Consider the following 24,049-nt stretch of genomic DNA (forward strand, 5'->3'; position numbering starts at 1 on the left):
GATAGCAGGTGCCATTGCAGACCTCAACAGCAGATGCTCCACTGTAAAAATGATTTCAGGATGAGGCTTTTCCCATAATAGCCTATAAACCACACACCTTTAAACTTGGATCATCTTATTTTGGGGTGATTGGAGTCTATTACATTTAAGTTTTACTCAATATTTCATCATCTTCTCCCTGAGTACTTTGAAAATAACTTTTGGATAAATGTGATGTAGTGCTGGCTTTCGGGCTAATCCCAGGCTGTGTACCTTTAATTGCCTGTATAGCATTACATTTTGAGAATATTGTTTTGTAGTGAGATCTAAGAGGTAGGGTGTTTATATCTGAGATTTCACCTCAAAATGAGATTTTTGCACAAAATGAGATCCCTCCCCCATGAGTTCAGTGCAAATCCATTCTTGTAGAAAAGTAATTTCACTTCAAAACTGCACTGCATATAAAATGTGGTTCATTTTTAAAGCCAATATGATTTTTCACTGAATGGTTCGTTTTCAAATTAAGAATCCAGTGATTTACCACCACCACCACACCCCCCTCTCCCATTTTGGGGGAGCTTTCTGTTTTGTAACAAATATGAAAACACTTTAGATTCTGACCAGATTTTTGTTGTGAAAGTGTCATTGTATTTTTGAACCTTAAAATCTAAATTTATCCTTTCCTTTTTCTGTGTGAAGCATTTTGTTATACGAGACAATAGACCTGATTCTCCTCTGGCTTTTACTAATTTTACAGTGGACTGACCCCACTGACTTCAACAGAGAGATTTCTGATTTGCACCTGTGCAAGAGTAAGTCCATTGTATACAAATACATTATTTTGGATAAACCAGAGAGATATTTTGTGCTTGCCCAAAACAAAGATACAAACCAATTGAAAAAAATTACAGTATGGTTATTAGGTTTCCAACTTCATTGTAAGTTACAATCTTGACAGAAGCCTATGTTTAAGAGGGTTTAGATAGTAATAATTCAACTTACATAAGCTTACATCTTCTTTGCTTACACTTACTTTTGAATCTTTCTCTTGTACCACTTTAGATTCTTTTTCCAAGTACTTGATAGTTTTCAAAAACCAGTTTGGTAAAAAGTGTCCATTATTCCACAAACTATACAGGTCCTCTGAATGGACCAATCAGTCAGCAAACTGCTTCATTTACAACATAACTGCAGAATTTCCTGTTCTTATTCATATATTGGCTTTGCAATCTACAAACACATGGTGCCCATAAATGTAATGCTCTTCATTTTAAGAGCTAATCTTGCTATCAAAGGGATCTGGGGACTATGATCAATACATAAAGCAATACACTGTGAGGAAAAGAGTGGGTTACAAGTCTCTACTCAAAGAGAACTCAAGTTTTGTTTGAGAGCCATGCAACCCGCAAGCTAATACTTCTCATGTTCAGGCTTTGCTTTACTTTTAAGCTTTTTACTCTAAGCCTTTTTCAGCAAGTGGTTTGGCCAGCTGTCCCATTCCAAAGAAACAAACTACGACGCCAAACGGTCACAAATGATAGCGTTGGGAGAGGGTCGTTCGGTAAAGCAGGATATGCTGATGGGCAGGTTGAGGAGACAGTTCAGGCTGGGGTGCATTGCCTGGATTGGAGGGCGGTGGTGGTAGGGTATATGCCTGCCTTTGGCGGAGTCACTGGGGTGTGTCAGGTGCGTTGTCTGCAGTGACCATAGTTTAACGATTTGTGATCAGAAAAAAATATTAACAAAATAAAAATGCTGAGCCCAGTGCTGTTTGCTTTATAGCTCATTGGAGATACATTCATTCCAGTGTAATATCATTTGCACATCAAGGAACTGAATGTACAACTGTGGCCACAGTCTACTTACAACTTGTTTCAGTGGAGTTGTGGGGGAGAGATTTAAAGGCAGAATTTGCCCTATGTTTGTTTATCATGCATATGAACAGCAAAATAAACTCCCTCTTTTCTTGTAATCTTGAAATACCAAACCCTAATCAATGGCTTCCTCAAATCCAACAGTTTGAGCCTTAGTACAGAAGAAATCTATGTTGTGATCCCTCAGCTCAGTGAGTCCAAGCTATTTCCTAAGAGTATTTACCTCTCACTATGGAGGGCAAATTGGAGGGAAAATGAGACACTTCCAAGCTCCACCCACAAACTAGTTTCCAGACCCTTGAGATGCCAAAATGAGACATTGCTTGTAGAGGATTGTGCAACTCTTCATAATCTAATTGCCCCTCTATTCTTTTACATGCTTTGATCTGCAATGACATGATTAACAAAGCTGGTATTTAAATTTTAATTATTGCACATGATGATGCATCTCAGACTCAGATGAATCTCAGATGCAACAATCACCCAAGTAGCAGCCCCTCACAGCAAGATCCAGCATTGCAGCCACTCCATTCCATCTCCTCCTTCATGCCTGGTACAATGACATGGCCCTCCAGCCATATCACACTCATTTCCATCCCCACTTGCAGGATAATTTGTACAACAGAAGTAGTGTCCCTCAAATCAAAAGCAATAAACAGAAGATCCTTCTCCCCACCTGAGTTCACCTTCAGTTCCACACTCCAAACTGGAAAGTAAACAGAGCATAAATTCTATCACCCTTCTTGGGCTCAATTTTCTACAGACTCTTCTTCTCCCACTCTGAATCTGTAGAGCTCTTCCCCATTCTCATTACAGAGCACTGGAGTGGAAGATGGCAGCATTCACGGGGCCCACTCTGTTAAGTGAGAATTCACAACGAATGCCATCAACTTGGTGACAGAACATCGCTCAGCGATCTCCAGGTCATCAGAGCAGCTACTCAGCAAATCCTAAAGTTCCTCCTCAGGGCCATACAATTTGCCAAAACGTGAGTACCTTGGAAACTTGCTGAAGACTTACAACATCAATATCCTCATGTCGCAAGAGACCCATGTTGGCAATGATCAACAGGCTAGGTGCTACCATATCTACAGATACAACCTAACAACTAGCCATTATCCTAAATATAGCTTGGCAATATACATCAAGGATCACCACTACCAATTTCAATGTTATTCCACCAACCAAAGAGGAGACTATATTTGCCACAACTATCAAAGTAGGGAAGCTCTGCATTACCAACGTCTATAAAGCCCCTAGCACAAGATGGCCAAAATCCAGCACTCCTATTCTATGACTATATGCAGGTGATTTTAATCATCACCACACTATGTGGGGCTATAAAACAAATGAAACTGATGGCAAAGATCTCATGGACTGGATATCTGCACAAGATTTACAACTCATCTACAAACTAAAACAACGATCAACATTCCATTCCAGCTGCAGGCAACATGGGTACAATCCAGACCTAACATTCATGTCTAAAGACCAATGTGGTAACACTCTCATCATAACACATGGAGCACTACTGGCATTTCTGAACAGCCAACATAGGCCTATAATGATCTATGTAGGCATAGACATTCCTGTGTTCTTTCTGAAACAGGTACCATGATAGAATTTTGCTAAAGCTGATTGGGATGCCTACAAACAGACTGAGAAGATTGTTGCCAGAATTCTAGTGAGACTGGAATGCTGTCAATGGTTCTCAGGGCTCCTGAAAGTAAAGGAAAGAAGAACATTACCCAAGGCTTCTGAAAAAAGCACACTCCCTGCTGGACAAGAGAGATGCAGGAGTTGCTCCAGCAACTCAATCAGATCATGATCTCTCATACTGCAAAAGCTCTGCTACGCTCCCTTGACACAGCAAGACACCAGCGCTGGCTTAACTGCGTGCAAAATCTTGATTTTACACATTCAAGTCCTCAAGCCTGGACACTACTGTGACGTCTTGGGGCCGCTAGTCTCACAGAGTACCAGCCACCAAAAATCCAGAGAAACTCAATAGCCTCCAAACTGCTGGCAAATACAAAAGGACCACTTGATAAACACACAAAAAGAAAAGTGCATCAACTCTACCGAACACTTGCATCAATCCCTGAGGAGAACCTTCCACTGTCAGCACTGAGGAAGTAAAGGGACTTGCCACGATGGAAAAAAGAGAAGGCTGCAGGCCCTGACGGTATTCCGCCAGAATTCCTTCATCATCTCGGTCCCAAAGGACTCCAATGGCTAGCAACATTGTACTCCACTACCTTAAGGACAGTATGGATCCCTGAAATATGGCATGAGGCAATGGTAATTGCCATTCCAAAGCCTGGAAAGCCTCCTGATGAAGCAGGAAGCTAGAGACCAATTTTTGTTCTATGCGCAACCTATAAACTTCTTGAATGTATCATCCTCAAAAGAATACGCTCTTTTACTGAGCCAATTATCCCTGTCTGACAGACATTTGGCCAAAACGTAGTTGTTGTGACCAAATTCTGGCACTCAAACTCAAATTTAAGCGGGCTATCAAAAAAAACTAAAGACTGACACAGTATTTGTTGATCCGTCATCTGTGTATGATACTATATGGGTTAAGGATGGGATGCTGAAACTTGCTAAAATTATACCTTGCTACCAAACACTTCACTTGCTGTGGACCATGCGGAGTAACAGACGCCTATGGGTGTACCTGGGTAACAAGACCAGCTCACCCCATACCATAAACGGATTACCACAAGACTCTGTACTTGCGCCAATATTCGTAAGTGATATGCCTCCAACTAAATCATGAAAATTTGGATATGCAGATGATCTTGCCATGACAATCCAAACATCAAACCTCCATGACATTGAGAAAGCATTAACTAAGGACCTCCAAAATATGGAATAATATTTCTGGAAATGGAGGCTCAAACCAAAGCCCTATTTCATCTTGATAATAGGAGTGCCAAAAACACATTGAAAATAGCTGTGGTAAAAATATGCAAAAGGATTAGACTCCAACATGTTTTGGAGTGAAATTCAACAGCACCCTCTCCTTCCATGATCACCTTGAGACAGTAGCTGCAAAGTTAAAAACGAGAGCCAACATAACCCAGAAACTAGCAGGTACAACATGGGGTGCACCAGCCTCAGGGCTGCGAACATCTGCAATAGCACTTGTATATTCAGTAGCTGACTGTTGCGTACTGATATGGAGCAGATGCAGCCACGCATGACTTGTGGATACCCAATTGAATACAGTGATGCGGTGCATCACGGGAACCCTTAAGTTGACTCCAACCCCATGGCTGCCTGTCCTGTCTAACATCGCTCCCCCGCCAATACGCCGAACTGCTGCAACATTCCATCCAGGAGAACAGATGCCTTCCTATTCACCAAGCCCCCCCGCCCCCAGCAACATCTTTCGTCCCATGAACCTTTCTGGGAACATTTGTTTAGCCTCATGCAATCAGGCTGTGATCAAAGGGAGGCTTGGAAAGCAAAGTGAGCTAAACAAGACTTTAAAAATAAGCACCTTGTGCCAGATCCCACGCAGAAGGCTCCTGGGTTTGACCTTCCACAATCATCTTGATCAGCTCTGAACCAAATTCAAACCAACCATGGTAGATGCGGATATCTAACGCAGAAATGGAAAATCGAGGACTCCCCAGCATGCGAGTGTGGTTCCCCACAACAGACCATCGAACATATCGCTACCTACTGGTTAATTTATAAATACGAAGGGGGCATCACTGCAATAAATTCTGCTACTCCTGATGTAGCCATTTGGCTCGATCAACTTCAGGTGACATTTTAGTTGCTGCTCTACACCAGCCATACGCAAGAAGAAGATTACAGAGCAGTGCTCTGTAATCACTGCCTCCCCGGGTTTTCTCCTAGAAGCACCAGCTCCTCCCAAGCGGTTCACCTGCTCTGCTTCATCCCTGGAGTCCTTCTACTTTTCTGTCTCTTCCAAGACTAGATCCTTACCCACTTCTATATGACAGGGGGTCAGCCTTTTTCGGCATCTATCTCAGGGCCGCCTCCTCCTCTCCAGCTGCCCTCTCCTTTCAAGGCTAGCCACAGGAGACACCTTCCATCTGGTACCTCCCCTGTCAACTGAGCCCTCAGCTGAGCGCTCTTCAACCTTTTAGGGAAATCACCCAGCTTCTTCCCAGATGAGCCTACTAATGGCCGCAAACTACTTAATCCCCAGCAGACCAGGATCAGCTGGGAAGTGAGTGTTGACCATCACAGGTGTGGCTCTGCCTGACTAGCCTTAAAGGGCTAGCCAGCCTTGGATAGGCAGAGCATACCTCACAGATATGGTTGCAGACATCACTGCACTGGTTACATCTTGAAGATATTCTTTGCAGCCATAGACAAGGGACGTGTCTTTAAATGGAAGCTGAGTGCACAAGATAGCAACATAAAGGAGGTAGGGGTACACTGTATACTGAAGTATCTTCTCATTTCAAGCCCTGCTTACACTCACCAGTGGGGACTCCTGGACCTGCCCCTGCTCCCACTGAAGTCTGAGAGTTTTGCTATTGAGTTCAGTGGAAGCAGGAATTGGCCTTAGATTGGCAACAATTCTTGGGTGTTTTCAAAGAAAGGCAAGAATGGCACATCTCTTATGCCACTCAGCTGCAAGTGAAGAATTACAGATTGTGATCATGTCAATTGGAGTTATATATAGCCTGACTGTTCACAGAAATTCCTAGTTGAACACTCTGTTCTTGATTTGCCTTCTGTGAATGTGTCTAGTTTGGGATAGGCAATGATTTATGGATGAGGATGACTTGATCAGTTAGAGCAAATGACCAAAATGAAGACATGATAACAGGGCTCTGAGATCAAAAGGTGACTTTCCACAAAAGTAAGTGTGACATACCAAGATGGAGTCCAGACTCTGGGGCTCTGTGTCACCCCTCCCCTGCAACCTTGGGTGTCTTACAATGCCTTGATGAAGTATCTTCCACCTGGGCTGCTCATAAACAGCTTTCCAGCATGCAAGTCATGCTGAGTATCTGTGTGTAACTACAGCCTGCCAGCCGCACTTGGGTTACACTCTGGTTTTCAGCAGCCTGGGTTCATAGAATATCAGGGTTGGAAGGGACCTCAGGAGGTCAACTAGTCTAACCCCCTGCTCAAAGCAGGACCAATCCACAATATTTGCCCCAGATCCCTAAATGGCCCCCTCAAGAATTGAACTCACAACCCTGGGTTTAGCAGGCCAATGCTCAAACCACTGAGCCAGCCATCCCTCCCCCCTGCAGGGTGACCCCCAACAAACCCCCAGCCCCAGATTTCCCCCCAGAAATGTATGTCCTATACTGCCCAGCCCTCTCCTAGACAATACAGATATTTTAAGTCCATTATTCCTGTAAGGAATAATATGCCAATTTATTATCTCGGTTATTCAGACCCTTAATTTCAAACACATTGTATTAGATAACAGTAAAATGAATTGAACTACAAAGAGAGATTGAGTACAAGTAATGAGGCCTAAGTCAGAAGTGGTTACAAGAAAATGCTTACTAAATTCCTAACAAACTATATCTAATTTCAAGCAAAGTTTCTCACCACATGCTCCATCAGATGACTGACCAAACCCTGTATGTCAGGACCTCTTCCCCAGAGTCCATCACCTGCTTCTTTTGTCTCTTCAGGTGCAGTGAATGTGACAAGCAGGAAGAAAGGGTGGTGCCTTTGTGTTTGTCCTTCCTTTTTATAGTTTCAGTCTCCCTCTTGAAAGACATTTCCAGCTGGGCACTAGGAGATAAAGACTATGTAGAAGGATGTTCCCAGCTGTTTTTTTCCACCTGTTTGAACTTCCTTTGTCTTCTCTTCCTGTTTGATGATTGTTTACTGCTTAATGCTTATTAATGCAAATTAAGCAGAGCACACATTCCTTTGTTTAGGACAAACCTGTTTACCAGCTTCTGTTTGGGCAGGGCTGTGGGGTTTGGAACATATGTTAATAACACCATACAGGGAAATCTTAACTTCACATACAGTGTTGCCAGGCATATTTTACCAGGATAATACTGACCAGCAAATTATGAGTTTTCAAAGACCACCTTACAAGGCATACTTTGTACAAAGATTACTACAATTCTGTGTAGAATGTGAATACAGGGGTGTATTCTGCCACAGTAATATTTTACATTTATATAGCACCTATCATTCCAAATGACCCTAAAATATTTAACAAAGACCTTGTTGATAGTCATAGTTTCACAAGTTTAATCTTAACTTGATTTGATAAACCAATTTAATTAACTAGTACAAATAATAGATAATCTTAATTCTATTTAAACCAGTCTTAAATTGATGTAAACTGAATTAATATTTCATCAAATTAAACTAAACTGAAAGAAGCCTGGTTTTAATCAAATAATATCTACTCTGTATTTTGCTCTGATTTAACTAAATAAGTTTATTCAAAGTTGCACAAATTTAACTAATGGACTGATATTTATAGACAAGGCCTATTATCTCACCTTAGAACAATCCAATGAATCTCATTATTTAAAGACCATTGAAATAAATTGAAAGATTCCCATTAACTTTAGTGGGCTTTGGATCAGGCCCATAGGCTGCAAGTTCTTTGGGGTAGGGACCGACTTTTTATTGCATATGTGTACAGTGCCCAGCACCATGGGACCTTGATCCTTGATTGGGGCCCTGTAGTAAGTACCACAGTACAGATTCTAAGTAATAAGACCTCACTTTCAAAACTCTGATCTAAGGGACTGTGAGAGTGAACTTCATGGAAGAAGTCAGAATATTGGGAACTGCCAGACTGGGTTAGACCAAAAGTCCATCTAGCGCAGTATCCTGTCTTCTGACAGTAGCCTGTGCCAGGTGCCCCAGAGGGAATGAACAGAACAGGGAATCATCAAGTGATCCATCCCCTGTAGCTTATTCCCAGCTTCCGGCAAACAGAGGCTAAGGACACCATCCTTACTCATCCTGACTAATAGCCATTGATGGACCCATCCTCCATGAATTTATCTGGTTCTTTTTTGAACCCTGTTATGGTCTTGGCCTTCACAACATCGTCTGGCAAGGAGTTCCAGACCGTGCGTTGTGTGAAGAAATACTTTCTTTTATTTGTTTTAAACCTGCTGCCTATTAATTTCATTTGGTGACCCCTAGTTCTTGTGTTATGAGAAGTAGTAAACAACACTTTCTTATCTACTTTCTCTACACCAGTCATGATTTTATAGACCTCAATCATATCTCCCCTTAGTGGTCTCTTTTCCAAGCTGAAAAGTCCCAGTCTTATTAATCTTTCCTCATACAGAAGCCATTCCATACCCCTAATCATTTTTGTTGCCTTTTTCTGAACCTTTTCCAATTCCAACATATCTTTTTTTGAGATGGGGCGACCACATCTGCACACAGTATTCAAGATGTGGGTGAACCATGGATTTATATAGAGGCAACATGATATTTTCTGTCTTATTATCTATCCCTTTCTTAATTATTCCCAGCATTCTGTTCACTTTTCTGACTACTGCTACTCATTGAGTGTTTGTTTTCAGAGAACTATCCACAGTGACTCCAAGATCTCTTTCTTGAGTGGTCACAGCTAATTTAGACCATTTAGACCACCATTATGGAGGTTTTGATTGTGTCTCTATAATGAAGGAGGTGTTCCAATTTGCACTTACAGTAATTCAACCTCTTAAGTTTGAAAAATATGTAATGTGTTCTCCCTGTATTTACTGCATTACTCTGTTAGTACAGACTGAATTGTCTGAAAATGTGTCATTCACTAATATACTGACTCTCCAACATTTGTGCTGGAATCTGAGAATAGTTTTAACATCTAACAGCAATATCACATACAAGTTTAGGACAGGAAGTGAAGAAGTGTACTCTATCCTGTTGAAACTACAAAGGATAATTGTAGTGATAATAAAAGTTATGGTCACGTTAACACCACCCTATACCAAAAACCCACTGTCTGCTATGCCTACCTTCATGCCTCCAGCTTCTATCCCAGAGACACCACATGATCCATGGTCTGCAACCAAGCGCTGAGGTACAGCCGCATTTGCTCCAGCCCCTCAGACAGAGACCAACACCTACAAGATCTTCACCAAGCATTCTCAAAACTACAATACCCACACAAGGAAATAAGGAAACAGATCAACAGAGCCAGACGTGTACCCAGAAGCCTCCTGCTGCAAGACAAGCCCAAGAAAGAAACCAACAGAACTCCACTGGCCATCACATACAGTTCTCAGCTAAAACCTCTCCAACACATCATCAGTGATCTACAACCCATCCTGGACAATGATCTCACACTTTCACAGGCCTTGGGAGGCAGGCCAGTCCTCGACCACAGACAACCCGCCAACCTGAAGCATATTCTCACCGGCAACTACACACCGTACCATAGTAACTCTAACTCAGGAACCACTCCATGCAACAAACCTCGATGCCAACTCTGCCCACATATCTACACCAGCAACACCATCACAGGACCTAACCAAATCAGCCACACCATCACTGGTTCATTCACCTGCATGTCCACCAATGTAATATATGCCATCATGTGCCAGCAATGCCCCTCTGCTATGTACATTGGCCAAACTGGACAGTCCCTACGTAAAAGGATAAATGGACACAAATCAGATATTAGGAATGGCAATATACAAAAACCTGTAGGAGAACACTTCAATCTTCCAGGACACACAATAGCAGATTTAAAGGTAGCCACCCTGCAGCAAAAAAACGTCAGGACCAGACTTCAAAGAGAAACTGCTGAGCTTCAGTTCATTTGCAAATTTGACACCATCAGCTCGGGATTAAACAAAGACTGTGACTGGCTAGCCAACTACAAAAGCAGTTTCTCCTCCCTTGGTGTTCACACATCGACTGCTAGAAGAGGGCCTCATCCTCCCTGATTGAACTAACCTCATTATCAATAGCCTGATTCTTGCTTGCATATTTATACCTGGAAATTTCCACTACATGCATCTGATGAAGTGGGTATTCACCCACGAAAGCTTATGCTCCAATCCATCTGTTAGTCTATAAGGTGCCACAGGACTCTTTGCCGCTTTTACAGATCCAGACTAACACGGCTATCCCTCTCATATTTAGTTATTCAAACTCGAATATTATGATGATGCCAGAGCTGACATTCCTATGAAAAATGTCATGGGATCTTTAGGGTCTGATCCAACATACACTGAAGGCAATGGAAAGATTGCCATTGACTTCAGTGGGCATTGGATTGGTCCCTAAATGACTATTAATCAGTTATCTAATATAAGCTGTCTAGTTCTTGGTTTGATGCCTCAGCAAAATGATGGCTCCTCTGGCAGCAAAGCTCCCCTAATACCATTCTGTGGCAGTGGTTTAGTGCTGGCTCAGAGAGCAGTGTCATCTACAATGGTTGGAAAAGGAGGGACTGAAGAAATGTGAAAGCAAGGTGGTGGTATTCAGATCAAGCCCATAGGCACAACTCCTGAGATGATTGATGGAGACATGTCCCTATCAATGAGGCCATATGTTTCATGTAGTTTCATCCAATTCCTTCCTATGCCAACTTTTATATGTTTGCTCCGGTAAAGGACAGAGGTTGGACTAGATGTCCTTTTTCTTTTCCTAAAATGCCATGCTCCAGTCCTTGGTAGATCATTATTTCCCTTTTCCATAGGCATCTCATTCCCTATATAGCATCTTGTAGATTATTATAACCAATTTAAAAAAACCTACTACCTTGCCTAAACCTTTGGAGAGCTAGAGTTATGTACACAGGCATGTCCCCTGTAAGCCACCTGAGAGATCTTTATGAAATTTTGGTGGTTGTAACTCTGCAAGCCTATCCCCAATTCTCTCCTCCCCATGTCCGCTCACACTGGCAGGCCATACTCACTGTGATTGTGGCTGGACAGTGGTGTTGTGCAGAGGGACTACAAAGCTGATGTGTCAATAAGCATGTCTGATTTAACTTATGGGAAGAAGGGAAGGGAGTTCTGCAACTTATCTTTCACTTTCCATTGTGACTGTAAATACAATGATACAAAAAGAAAAGGAGTACTTGTGGCACCTTAGAGACTAACCAATTTATTTGAGCATGAGCTTTCGTGAGCTACAGCTCACTTCATCGGATGCATACCGTGGAAACTACAGCAGACTTTATATATACACAGAGAATATGAAACAATACCTCCCCCACCCCAGTGTATATATAAAGTATATATAAAGTCTGCTGCAGTTTCCACGGTATGTATCCGATGAAGTGAGCTGTAGCTCACGAAAGCTCATGCTCAAATTAATTGGTTAGTCTCTAAGGTGCCACAAGGACTCCTTGTCTTTTTGCGAATACAGACTAACACGGCTGTTACTCTGAAACCTACAATGATACATCCATCTGTTTTATCTGAGGCTGCTGCCATTGTGCCTTGAGGGGTGCCCCATTGTGACACAGACACCCATTAGTGATTCATTACTGTGTCAGCAGTTGTTCTCAGGCCTGACATTCATTACACCTAACACACTGTCATATTGGAATCTAAAAGGCCACATGTAAGATCATTGGAAAACTAAACTCACTGATCATTAATATTCTTGCATGATCTACATACAGGGTGTGTATAAAAAGTTATGAATGTGCAAGAATTATATTCTTAGTGAGTTTGGCAAGCCATACATGAGCCCAGTCTGCCCTAGATGTAAAAATGTGTATTTGTCAGTCCATTCTCATCATCAGGCAGAGACAAAAAAGGCCTATTTACATATAAGGTAAAAACAAAGCTATCAGGAGAGGCAGAAGGCAACATGACATCTGCACCCTAGGAGAAGAGAAAAACTTTACTGGGTTATAAAGACAGCAGGTCTGAACCTCATATGATAAGTAATCAAATCAACTGATTATATACAATATTACTGCACTATAAGATTATCAGGTAAGGCCTCTTCTGAAAGCTAATGACACACTGGTGATTAATATCATTGTGGAATGTATGTATTAACACTGAGGAATTAAGGATACTCACTGATTATGTTGTAAAGTCTAATCAAATACAGATAGAAACAGGTTCCCTCCCAGGCAGGAGGGAAGGCAGCTATCTGTCTCCAATTGATTTAAGCGAAGTATGACCAAAAACAATGGACACCCCATTTACACACAAGTCAGCAGAGGGGTGGGAAAACCACAGGAAAGTAAGAACAGCATGAAGTCACCTTGAGTCTGGGGACCAAATAGTGAGTTTGGAAAGATAATAAAAGGCAGGAGAAGAAGCCATCTTAGCATCCACCACTGGACAGCCACAAAAGGCCAGAGCTCTAGCAGCTGAGAAAGATGGGTCCTTTAACAAAGACAGTTGAAGTCACTGAGAATGGAAGATTGGTGAAGAAACTACCTGGAACAAAGACTGTAGCTTGTTAAGTTCAGTCTTAGCCCTTAGAAAGCCATTTTTTAACCCCTTCTAACTTTATTCCTTCTACTTTGTATCACATAACCTATGTCCTTTAGTTAATACACTATTTTATTCTTACAATAAGCCAACTCAATGCTGTGCTCGACGGGAAGGGTTTATTTACCCCAGTTAAGTTAATAAGCTGTAATGTTCTTGTCTCTTTAAAGAAGCAAACAAACCTTATTATTTCTTAGTGTTCCAGGAGAGGACTGGACCCTTCAGAGCAGATGGTTCTGGGGAAATTCAAGACTGGGATTGTATTGGGGTCACCTCTGCAAGGAGTAACCAAGGACAGGTGGGTACCGGAGTGGGGCTGTTGTGTTATAGGCAGGCTGCTGGGATCAGAATTCTGAACTAGGTCTGCATAGCACACAGACACTTGGGATACTGCATGCATGTCTGTTGGTGACCAGGCAGTGTGCCACAGTGGCAGAACATTTAAAGCATCCAGGATTACAGGCCAGGCAGTGACACCCCCTTACTGGTCTGAATGGCACTCAAGAACCTGACTCCCCTCCACATCCATGGAACACCTGACTGGGAGGAGGAGGAGGAGAAAGTGGACTAGGGAGGACTTGTTCACTGAGATCATGCAAGCCAGTGTTGCATTGGTCCTTGAGCAGAGGGCCTGGAGTGCTAATATAACAGACAACAAGGAGAAGGGAAGAAAAGATAGGAGAAGGAGAGGGAGATGCACCAGGACATAATGGAGCTTCTCTGGTATCAAACACAAAAGCTCCAGATTCTTGACCTATAGATCCAATATTTATGTGCTCACCTCCCTTGTCAGTCAATGGTGAACTCCATGTCAGCAGTTTACTATGCTCCCCAGCATTCCATATGGCATCATGGGCTGCATCCCTGCCCCTACTCCTCTGTGCCAGGGTACAATAAGGAAAGTCACAGCTTCACATACACAGACCTTTAGAGAACCATGGTTGGCGTAAGTTTGGCATAAATGGCCTGAAATGGACACAAATGTTTTCTAGCACTCTGTCCTGTCAATTTATTTTAAGAGTTTATACTGTTTCTTTGTTTCTTTAACTGCACATTATTCTTTGCACTGTTTGTTATACAATGTTTTGTTTTTTTGAAATTCAATCTTTATTACTTCATAACATATACAGAAGAATGGCTAGTGTTACTGAAAGCCCATATTGATTGTAACTAAACAGGACCACAGAACTCAGGTTCAGCACAAAACACTTTGTAATGATTATAAAGTTACTTGCATTAACAGACAGTGGGATATTCATAAATGTACACCAAGCACAGCACAATTCCTGACAACATCCAAAACTTCAGGGCCAGGTACAGCACAGCACATTACTGAGGCTGACCATTAAAATGACCTTCCCCAGCATCCTTCAGCTGCATAGCTCTGTGTTGAGCTCTAATTGCCCTTGTGTCTGGCTGTTCAAAGTCAGGCAACAGCTGCTCCATCTGCACCCTCCAACCCACATGGCAAATTTTCCATTTGCCTCACAGATATTATGCAGGACACAACAGGCAGCTATAACCATTGAGATATTTTTCTCATTGAGATCTAATCTAGTGATTAGACGCTGCTAGCATCCCTTTAATCTGCCAAAAGCACATTCAACTGTCATTCTGCACCTGCTGAGCTGGTAGATGAACCTTTCCTTGGTGCTGTCAAGGTGGTCAGTGAATAGCTTCGTGAGCCAGGGAAGTAAGGTGTAGGCTGGGTGCCCCTGAATCAGTAATGGCATTTCACCAGTGATAATCTGCCAGACAGGAAAGAATGTCCCTGATTGCAGCTTTCTGAATAGTCCTGTGGTTTTAAAGAAGTGAGAATCATGCATCTGGCCAGCCCACACTGATGTCAGTGAAACATCCATCAACACTTGCATAACCATAGAAAAGTAGTCCTTTTGTTGATTTACTCTGTGGCATGGTGGTCTGGTGCCAAAATAGGGATAACATGGAATATTAGGGTTGGAAGAGACCTCAGGAGGTCATCTTGTCCAATCCCCTGCTCAAAGCAGGGCCAACACCAACTAAATCATCCCAGCCAAGGCTTTGTCAAGCCAGGCCTTAAAAACCTCCAAGGATGGAGATTCTACCACCTCCCTAGGTAACCCATTCCAGTGCTTCACCACCCTCCTAGTGAAATGATGTTTCTGAATATCCAACCTAGACCTCCCCCGTTGCAACTTGAGACCATTGCTTCTTGTTCTGTCATCTGCCACCACTGAGAACAGCCTAGCTCCATCCTCTTTGGAACCCCCCTTCAGGTAATTGAAGGCTACTATCAAATCCCCCCTCACTCTTCTCTTCTGCAGCCTAAATAACCACAGTTCCCTCGGCCTCTCTTCATAAGTCATGTGCCCCAGCCCCCTAATCATTTTCGTTGCCCTCCACAGGACTTTTTCCAATTTGTCCACATCCCTTCTGTAGAGGGGGGAACAAAACTGGATGCAATACTCCAGGTGTGGCCTCACCAGTGCCGAATAGAGGGGAATAATCACTTCCCTCGATCTGCTGGCAATGCTCCTACTAATACAGCCCAATATGCCATTGGCCTTCTTGGCAACAAGGGCACACTGCTGACTCATATCCAGCTTCTCATCCACTGTAATCCCCAGGTCCTTTTCTGCAGAACTGAACTCCATCTGCAGCTTCTCTGTAAATACCACCAACAAGCTTGAACTGGTGTTCGTTATATCCCTTAGCAATCTGTCCTCAGAGAAATCATGGTATGCTCCATTGTTGTGGTACTTCCTGCAGTTCTGCAAATACCAGAGGATTGTTCATCCTGTGTTTGCAACATTCACGACAATAGCGCTTATCTGTGCAGTCTCCATGCTCCTGTCCGAGTTGGTGGACAGCAATAAACGGACGCAGGTTTGTGGGATTTTAAAAGAGGCAAAAAATTATAGGATATGGAATATGGCATTATGGGATGGAGAGAGTTGCATGATGGGAACTTGACTCCTACCTCCCAGAGTTCCCTGTGAGACTCATTTCCACCCCACCATATACTGCAAAAATCTCCCAAAAGGCATTGCTCCAGAGGTGGTACGTGGCACACTGGGATACCTACCCATGTGTAAGGATGAGGCCTTTTCTTGTAGCCATATTGTAAAGATCTGAGGCCTCTTTCCACAGCCACATTAGAGCAGCAGCCGTGAGCAAAGAAGCAGAACTTCACATCCTCACATTACATCTACATTGCATTAAAAGAATGTCATATCGGGCTGTAAGGAAGGCGATCCTGTCCTCATAGTACCCATCACCACCAGAAAGAGAAACAGATCTTAAGATGGTTAAAGAAAACTTTATTTAATAGCATTCTGTCTGGCAAGAAATCACTTATCAACAGTTGGGGCTGTGAAATCTATACTTCTTTGTTTTGTCTTTATGGTCCTCGTTCCTCTATTGTTCATCTGTATGGTCTCTGTCTGGTTGTTTGATTGATTCTTTCTGTTATATAACTAATTTTGCTAGGTATAAATCAATTAAGTTGGCAGGGTATGACTGGTTAAAGAATTGTTTTACAATATGTCAGGATTGGTTAGAGAATTGATTAATAATATTTTAGTAAAATGATTGGTTAAGGTACAGGTAAGCAGGATTCAAGTTTCACTATATAAACTGGGATCCAAAAGGAAGTTCTTTGGAACCAACTCCAGGACACAGCCCCAAGATCAGAGCTGCCAGACCTTAACACCCTGCCAATTACCGTGAAGAAGCTGGAGTTCCCCAGATGACCTGATCCTGATTGGCCATCAAGAAAAGTTAATCTACCTTATTGGCAGTGGTGAGCATTGTATGTTTAGCATGTGCATTCTGTTTTGGTTATTGCTAATAAATAGGGGTTAAGTAGGATATTACTCTGTAAGGCTCTTTCACTGGTAAAATACCCCATAAACCTGCCATAGGAATTGGGTATGGGCAGCCCTGAGCCCTAGGAACTGGATAAGAGTAGGTGCCTTTCCTCCAGAGCCCTAGGAACTGGGAAGGGGTGGGTATGCCTACATTAACAAGGTTATGTTAATGATCTTTGCATCAACACAAGCATTCCCGGGGAGTACGTGAAGCACGGATGCAAGTAGCCAAGTATGTGCACACAGGAGCAATATACTGACTGTGATGGCTTTACACTGACGTAACTTGCGTTGACCAAAGTTTGTAGCGTCGACATAGTCATATAAAAGGTGTGCAGGTTTAATTATAATGGTATAGTTAAGCAGTACAATCCTGCTAGTGTGGACACAGTTACGCTTATATCAGTGTAGCTTATTCCCAAGAGGAAGGGGAATAAGATATGCCAGTATAAGGCATGTTATACTGATATTAACTGCGTCTACAGTAGGGCATGTATGGTATAAATATATTGGTAAAAAACCCTCTAACTGAAATAGTGATAGTCGTACAAAACCTATGTTTAGGTCTTCATCTTTATAAACATTGAGATCCTCAAATGAAAATAGATATTAAGGTGTAAAATATTAACATATCTTGGAGTTATCAGACAACTTCTGGCTGTTACTGCTATGAATCACGCCATTCAACAAGTCTTTGGTCTCTGCTGGAATCTGGATGAAATGGCTCAGAGAAGGTTATTTTTCCTGTGCACAGTTCTTCCATTATATTGTTGACATTACAGCGTGCTTAGATTTGTGGAGGTGTCATGTCTTATCTCCTTCTCATCCCAAGTGTATAATGAGTTTGAATTCACATGATATGAATGATCAATTATAGGATTTCACATGATCTGTACAATTACTGCTAAAAATAAACCCTACTCTTACTTGCTGAAATACAAAAGTGAAACCTGGCTTATTTATAGAGGGAACTACATCATCCAAGCATATCCCTGAAGGGCTGGTATTTAGACTGTCTAGTACAGCGTTACCAGCAGTTCAGTGCGTATATCTCTTTTTTTTCCCCCCTGCCTCTTCCCCTCCAGTTTGAATATTTCTCTTTGATTTGCAGCTTTCTACTGTGACTCTTCCTTGAAGATCAGGTAGGACTGTTCCGACGTCAGTGAGCAAGATAAGCTCTGGTACCCAGGGTGGGCACCGAGGCCAAAGCCAGCAGGGGGAAAAGGCACCGGTCACAGCTCAGCAGCCAAGTCTGTGATTCAAATTGTGCTGAAAGTGCAAGAGGCGAAGCATATTGCCTCTGCAGGCTGGAATGTAAGGAGCGGGGAGATGAATCTAACGAGCCTTGTAAAACATAAATGACTCCAGCTCTGTTTCAACATACAGGTTCTGGCAACGGGGATCCATTTCAGCAAATCAACACAATTTGTCACGAGCAGAGCTTGGGAGCAGCGTGCGTTATACATCCATGCACGCTCTCAGGAGTACCTCACCGCTTCACAACTGCTCAGTATTTTTTGACGTGGTGACATTTTTAGTGCGATTACAGAGCCAGTTAGGCCCACAATGAATCTGGCTAGAATGAGACTTTCATCCAGTGAAGGAGAGGCCCATATTCATACCACAGCAGGGCGCCCAATTAGGAGTCTCCATCCTGTGTTTTAGGCATAATAATTTAGACCTAAGTGCAGATTTGAGCTTCCAGCTGTGGACCCGGGCGCACCAGCAAAAACTGGGCAGCACTGGAGAGGAGCTCAAGCTAACTCTGTAATACAAGTGTGGAACGTACTGACCTCAGCGTGCTCTAAGTGCTACACAGGCCCAAAGCCTCAAGCCACTATCACTTGTGCAATGCTTCTCCTCTCCACTTTATTGCGGGCTCTATGAACTGTAATAGAGCCCCGACAGTTTGCCTTTGGAACGCACCAGATTGTATCCTAATAGCTGATCTTTTCAAATGGTTTCCAGAATACAAGAATCCCAGTCCTCCCCCAGCCCCGAGGCAAATTACTCAATCCAAAGCATTATTCAAAGGCAATCAAGCCAAGCAGCCTTGTGAGAAAGTGATGGGTTGTGTTGGAGGTTCAGCTTGCTTGCCAGCGTTTATGGCATTTGGAATTAGAGCAGTGAGTCAGGCCAGACAAATGGAAGTGCCACCTACTTATTTTCCAGGGCTGGGTTTTGCCGTTCAAGAAAACAGCCCGTGTTCAGTTTGCCAGGAAAATAACAAAAGAAGAAAAGAAAAAATAACCTCCTTCGGCAGCTTTCTTGAGCTTGACAAACAGGTTCCTGGATGACCTTTCCTTGATTCTTATTCTGAGAGGTGAAAACTGCAGAAGTGTGCTCCTGCTGGACATGTAGAACGTCAGTGCTACAACATAGCATTGCCGGCAGCCAGGGAATAATACAGGGTGAGGGTAATAAATAAACTATTAATGGGAGCTGTAGAGCACCCTGACACATTATGCTGCATACCATTTCTTTTTTTGTCAGGCTGTGAGGCATGGGGAAAATGAGAATTCATTTCTCACTCCTCATTCAGTACAGTGCTCTGCGACCTGTATTTCACTGTGTCCACGGATTGGGTCTGGTCCACAGTCAATGGGAGCTGGATCAGGCCTATAGTACCCAGACACTGGAATTTCAGTCTAAACTCCTCTTGGACTTATATTAGCAATGGTTAATGCGCAGAACTGGAAGTCTATTCCAAACTCTGCCACTGACTCATTATGCAGTTTTGGGCAAGTCGTGGAAGCTTACAGAAGAGTCCACTAATTTGATAGTTTATTTTTGAGTGCCCTACTTGAGACATTTTGAGCCTGATTTGCCAGAGTGCTGAGCATTCAAAGTACCCATTTAATTCAGAGAAGAGTTGCTCTGTTCCTCTGATAATTCGTCCCTGGGTCTCTCAAATTGGGCATTTAAAAAAAAAACAAAAAAAACGTGAGGCACCCCTAATTGGACAGTTGAGGAAATGTAAGGTTTAATCTGTGTCTCAGTTTACTTATTTGTAAAATGGGACTAATACTTCCTTACTTCACAATGGTAATTTGTTTGCAAAGTGCATTGAAAGTCTCAGATTTCTGGAAGGCTTTGCATAAGTGCGAATAGGAGTTGGTGCATACCCTACAGTAAGATAGGTAGGATGTGCCCTTTACAGGCAAAATTGTTTATTTTACAAGATACAGAGAAGATTCTGTGATAAACACCCACCCAAATACAAGAAATCTGCCCAGAGGCTATACAGAGATTAGCAAACAAGCAACTTCACAGAAATTAACAAATAGAAATCAACTATTATAATTCTTAGAATTTAAACACACACACACACTTCACAAAAGGTACAACAGGCCCACTTGATATGCGACACTTGGTCTCATTGTGTGTGTCATTATGGCTGTGGATTCGGGTTAAGAACTCTTCCCTACCATCTTTAGATGCTACTGTTTGAATTATAGAGCATCTCATGGACAATTCTAGTTCCAGGGATGGCTGTTGGTCAGTCAGTCAAAGTGGAGTGGCTCTATGCTTAACACTATCAATGAGACCTATCTCTAGTACAAACTACAGTTTTATTGTATTAAAATTAAGAGAAACTGTACAATGCATTGAGTAATAGTCAGTTACTGGGCTGGTGGCATGATTGTCCCCTCTCTGGGGCTAAGCACGCTCCCACAGATGATAAGCCTTGAGCTCTCACCTCTCTCAGGGGATAAGTACTCCATTTGCTCATTCTTAGACCAGGATCTGGATTACAGATCCCTGTGTACTAACCAGCAGGCTTGGCTTAGGTTTAGCACGGGCAGTTCTGGCCTTTGGTCTCTCTGTATACACCACTGGTCACAGCTCCCATACGGACTTTTCAAAACAAAGGATCATTTATTCTTAACAAGAAAATCCCTCACGGCATTGGAGAATGAGGATTTTAAAACAATCTACCTAGAGCTTCTAATCGCCCTGCCCTTCGCCCCCCAGTGCTAGTCACATGGGTCCAATTTATTCAGACTCCCTCTGTGCTGACCTGATCCCCCAGATTGCTCCTGACAACTGCCCCCTCACTCCAGAGTGACTAACTCTTTAGTGTCATTTTGATCTTAGGGTCCCAGCCTTCGTAAAACAGTTGTGTAACCTGGCTCGAGCTAAGGATAGTAGGCTCTTCACAGCCACCCTGATGTGGTTTACCCAGAGGAGTCCTGTCTCTAGTCATGGTTTCATTTCCTGTGTGTTTTTCCTAACAGACTAGATCAATAGCATATAGTCAGATAGGAGGGACCCCTTACAACTGGACAATCACACAGCATATATAGCATTGCTTAATTCATACACAGCAGCTCCACATCTTTCACAGTGATAAAATAAAAATGTCCACATCAGACCAGACCAGTGGCCTATCTAACCTAGTATCCAGCCTCTAACAATGGCCAATGCTGGATGTTTCAGAGGAAGGCACAATTCCAACAATGCAATACTCTCTACTAGGGAGGCCTACTTCTTACTGACGCCAAGCTTAAGCCATAAAACGTGAGACACATTGTGGGCTAGATCCTGAGCTATAGTAAAGTGCTCCATTGACTTCAATGGATTGATTCATGCCACCTGACTATCTGACCCTTAGAAGGCAAAATTCTACTGTTAGATATATGCAGCAATCCATCCTAAACAACCTTAAATGCTTTATAATAATGTTACTGGGGTCATTAATAAGACACTATAGAACACAACTGTCAATCTAATAGCCGGTTAGTTTGCCTGGTTAGTGGTTTCTTCCAGCCACAGTAATAGCCTTAGTTATAATCTGTTGCTTTTTTCCTCACTATGCTTTCAGGCTATGACAGCATCTTCAGTAGTTCTGTTTTAGCCAGTAACGCCACTAGCCTTGTTGTATGTTTAATTCTTTCAAGAATGACTGTGTCAACCATTTTTTCTATGATGCCTGTATCTGAATACTGCTCAACACACACATCAGATGACAGATACTTGTCTGGTTTTAGTACATATATAGGAACACTACTGTGTCCATAGGAGTTCCCTAAGATGTGCCAAGAGTACTGGTTATTATCTTACATCAACATTTTCCTCTCCCAGCTGCACGGAGTTTCTTAATTTGCACAAAACTCATGAATGCTGTACCTGTTTCACGGGTGGCATTCCCTCTGATATCAGATGTTTTGTTTGTGGAACACATGCAGACTAAGGCATAAAAATGCACAGAGCAGTAAACAGAAGAGGATTTTGCTCTTATTCTGAATGTCAATAAAATGTTAAATTTGAGGGCAGCCATGTTGTACTGTGATCCTTTGAGATTCCCCACACTAAGCAAAGTTGGGCCAGGGTAGCACTTAGGAGATCTTGAATGTGCTAGAGAATTTGATGTGGCTTGGCAGTGGCATTCCCCACTCTAAATCAACATTGAACCAATTGTCAGGATCCCACCCAGGGCAGTCATGGCCAAGGGTGAGAGCAGGGGCAAACCTGAGGCTAGGAGTAGCCAAAGTGTACATAGCCAGGTCCAGGCCAGGGTCAATATCAAGGGTCCAAATCAGAGTCAGGTTTCAGGGTCTGAATCATGAGGAGAAGTCCAGGAATTCAAATGCAAGGAGCAGGACTGGTTGTAACAGCTACAGAAAATCCACACTTTCCCAAACACTTCTTGGCATGGCCCTTGGTTTTACATAGGGCAGGGTGCCAATCAGGAGCCATGGCACTGCTGTCTGTCCAACCCTTGAGGTGGAACGTCTCCTGGGCTGTGTCCACAGCAGGTTATGGGAGGTGGAGTGCAAGCTAGTTGCAAGTGCTGCTGTGTGGCAGCCTGGTGACATCAGCTACCTGGGAACTCTAAGGTCTGGGTTCTAGACCTGCGGGGCCTTATCCCAGTGCCTTGATATGATGCCAGGGGACACTGAGTTGCTGACTGCTAATCTTCCATAAACATCTCATGACACTTATTGTGTTAACCCTTGTGCCCTGAGTGAATTCCAGCTTACGGTTTTTCTCTCTGCAGTTTTGATTGTACATGGTATTTCCCTGCATATCCTGAAGTAAAGTGTTGTAGGTGATGTTAAACATCGGATGCACTTACCCAAAACGTAGCTCCACTAATCTCTGTGGTCTTCTCCTACTTCAGAGAGGGACGCTGATTTTCATCTGCGCCTCAATCTGGCTTCTGGCTTCTATTTTGTTTTCCACCTGCCAACAGTTGTGCTCCTATTTTTGTGCTGGCATTGAGTTGCCTGTGCAAACAGGTGGTTAGATGGCTAACGACCATTACTATCAGTACCCTGAGAGTATGCATCTGCAGGTGCAGTTATTTGGAGGTTCAAAATTGCTCCCACAAAAACAAAGGCCATTGCTGAAAATCAGACCCTAAGTGTGCACAGTCAGTTAAACATGTCATTGCAGAATGCTGAGGGAAAACGTCTGACAGGGAAAATATACGCTGGTGACTGAAGGTGGAGGAGAAAATAGTGTTAATCACAAATACGAAAGGCGTCATGACACAGATATCACTTCATTATAAGTGGAGCTGGTCGCACCACCTACCATTAAGGTGCCTCAACACTTCCCATTGTAAGACCCTGTTTTCAGTTGCTCATAACTTTGGTAAACTTCAATCCTCTGGGCTGAAGTTTTCCAAGCTGGGTGTCTCTCTGAGACTAAATTTTTTGGAAAATTTCAGCCAAAATAGTCCACCCATTTCTGAACATGATGCAAAGGAAAAATGTTTTAAAATGTTTTTCAATATTAAAAAAATTGGCAACTTTTTCTTTGGCATTTCCTAACTGTCGAGTTCTTGACTTTGCCAACTTCAGATAGTTATTTTAAACTTAGTGTTTTTTTGTGTCTATAATGTTGTATATGTTTAAACAGAACACTAAGTATGACAAATCTCAGCAGGTTTCACATCTCAAAGAAATCTAATTTTTAGTCC

Source organism: Eretmochelys imbricata, chromosome 4 (assembly GCF_965152235.1).
Source record: "Eretmochelys imbricata isolate rEreImb1 chromosome 4, rEreImb1.hap1, whole genome shotgun sequence".
NCBI classification, from domain to species: Eukaryota; Metazoa; Chordata; order Testudines; family Cheloniidae; genus Eretmochelys; species Eretmochelys imbricata.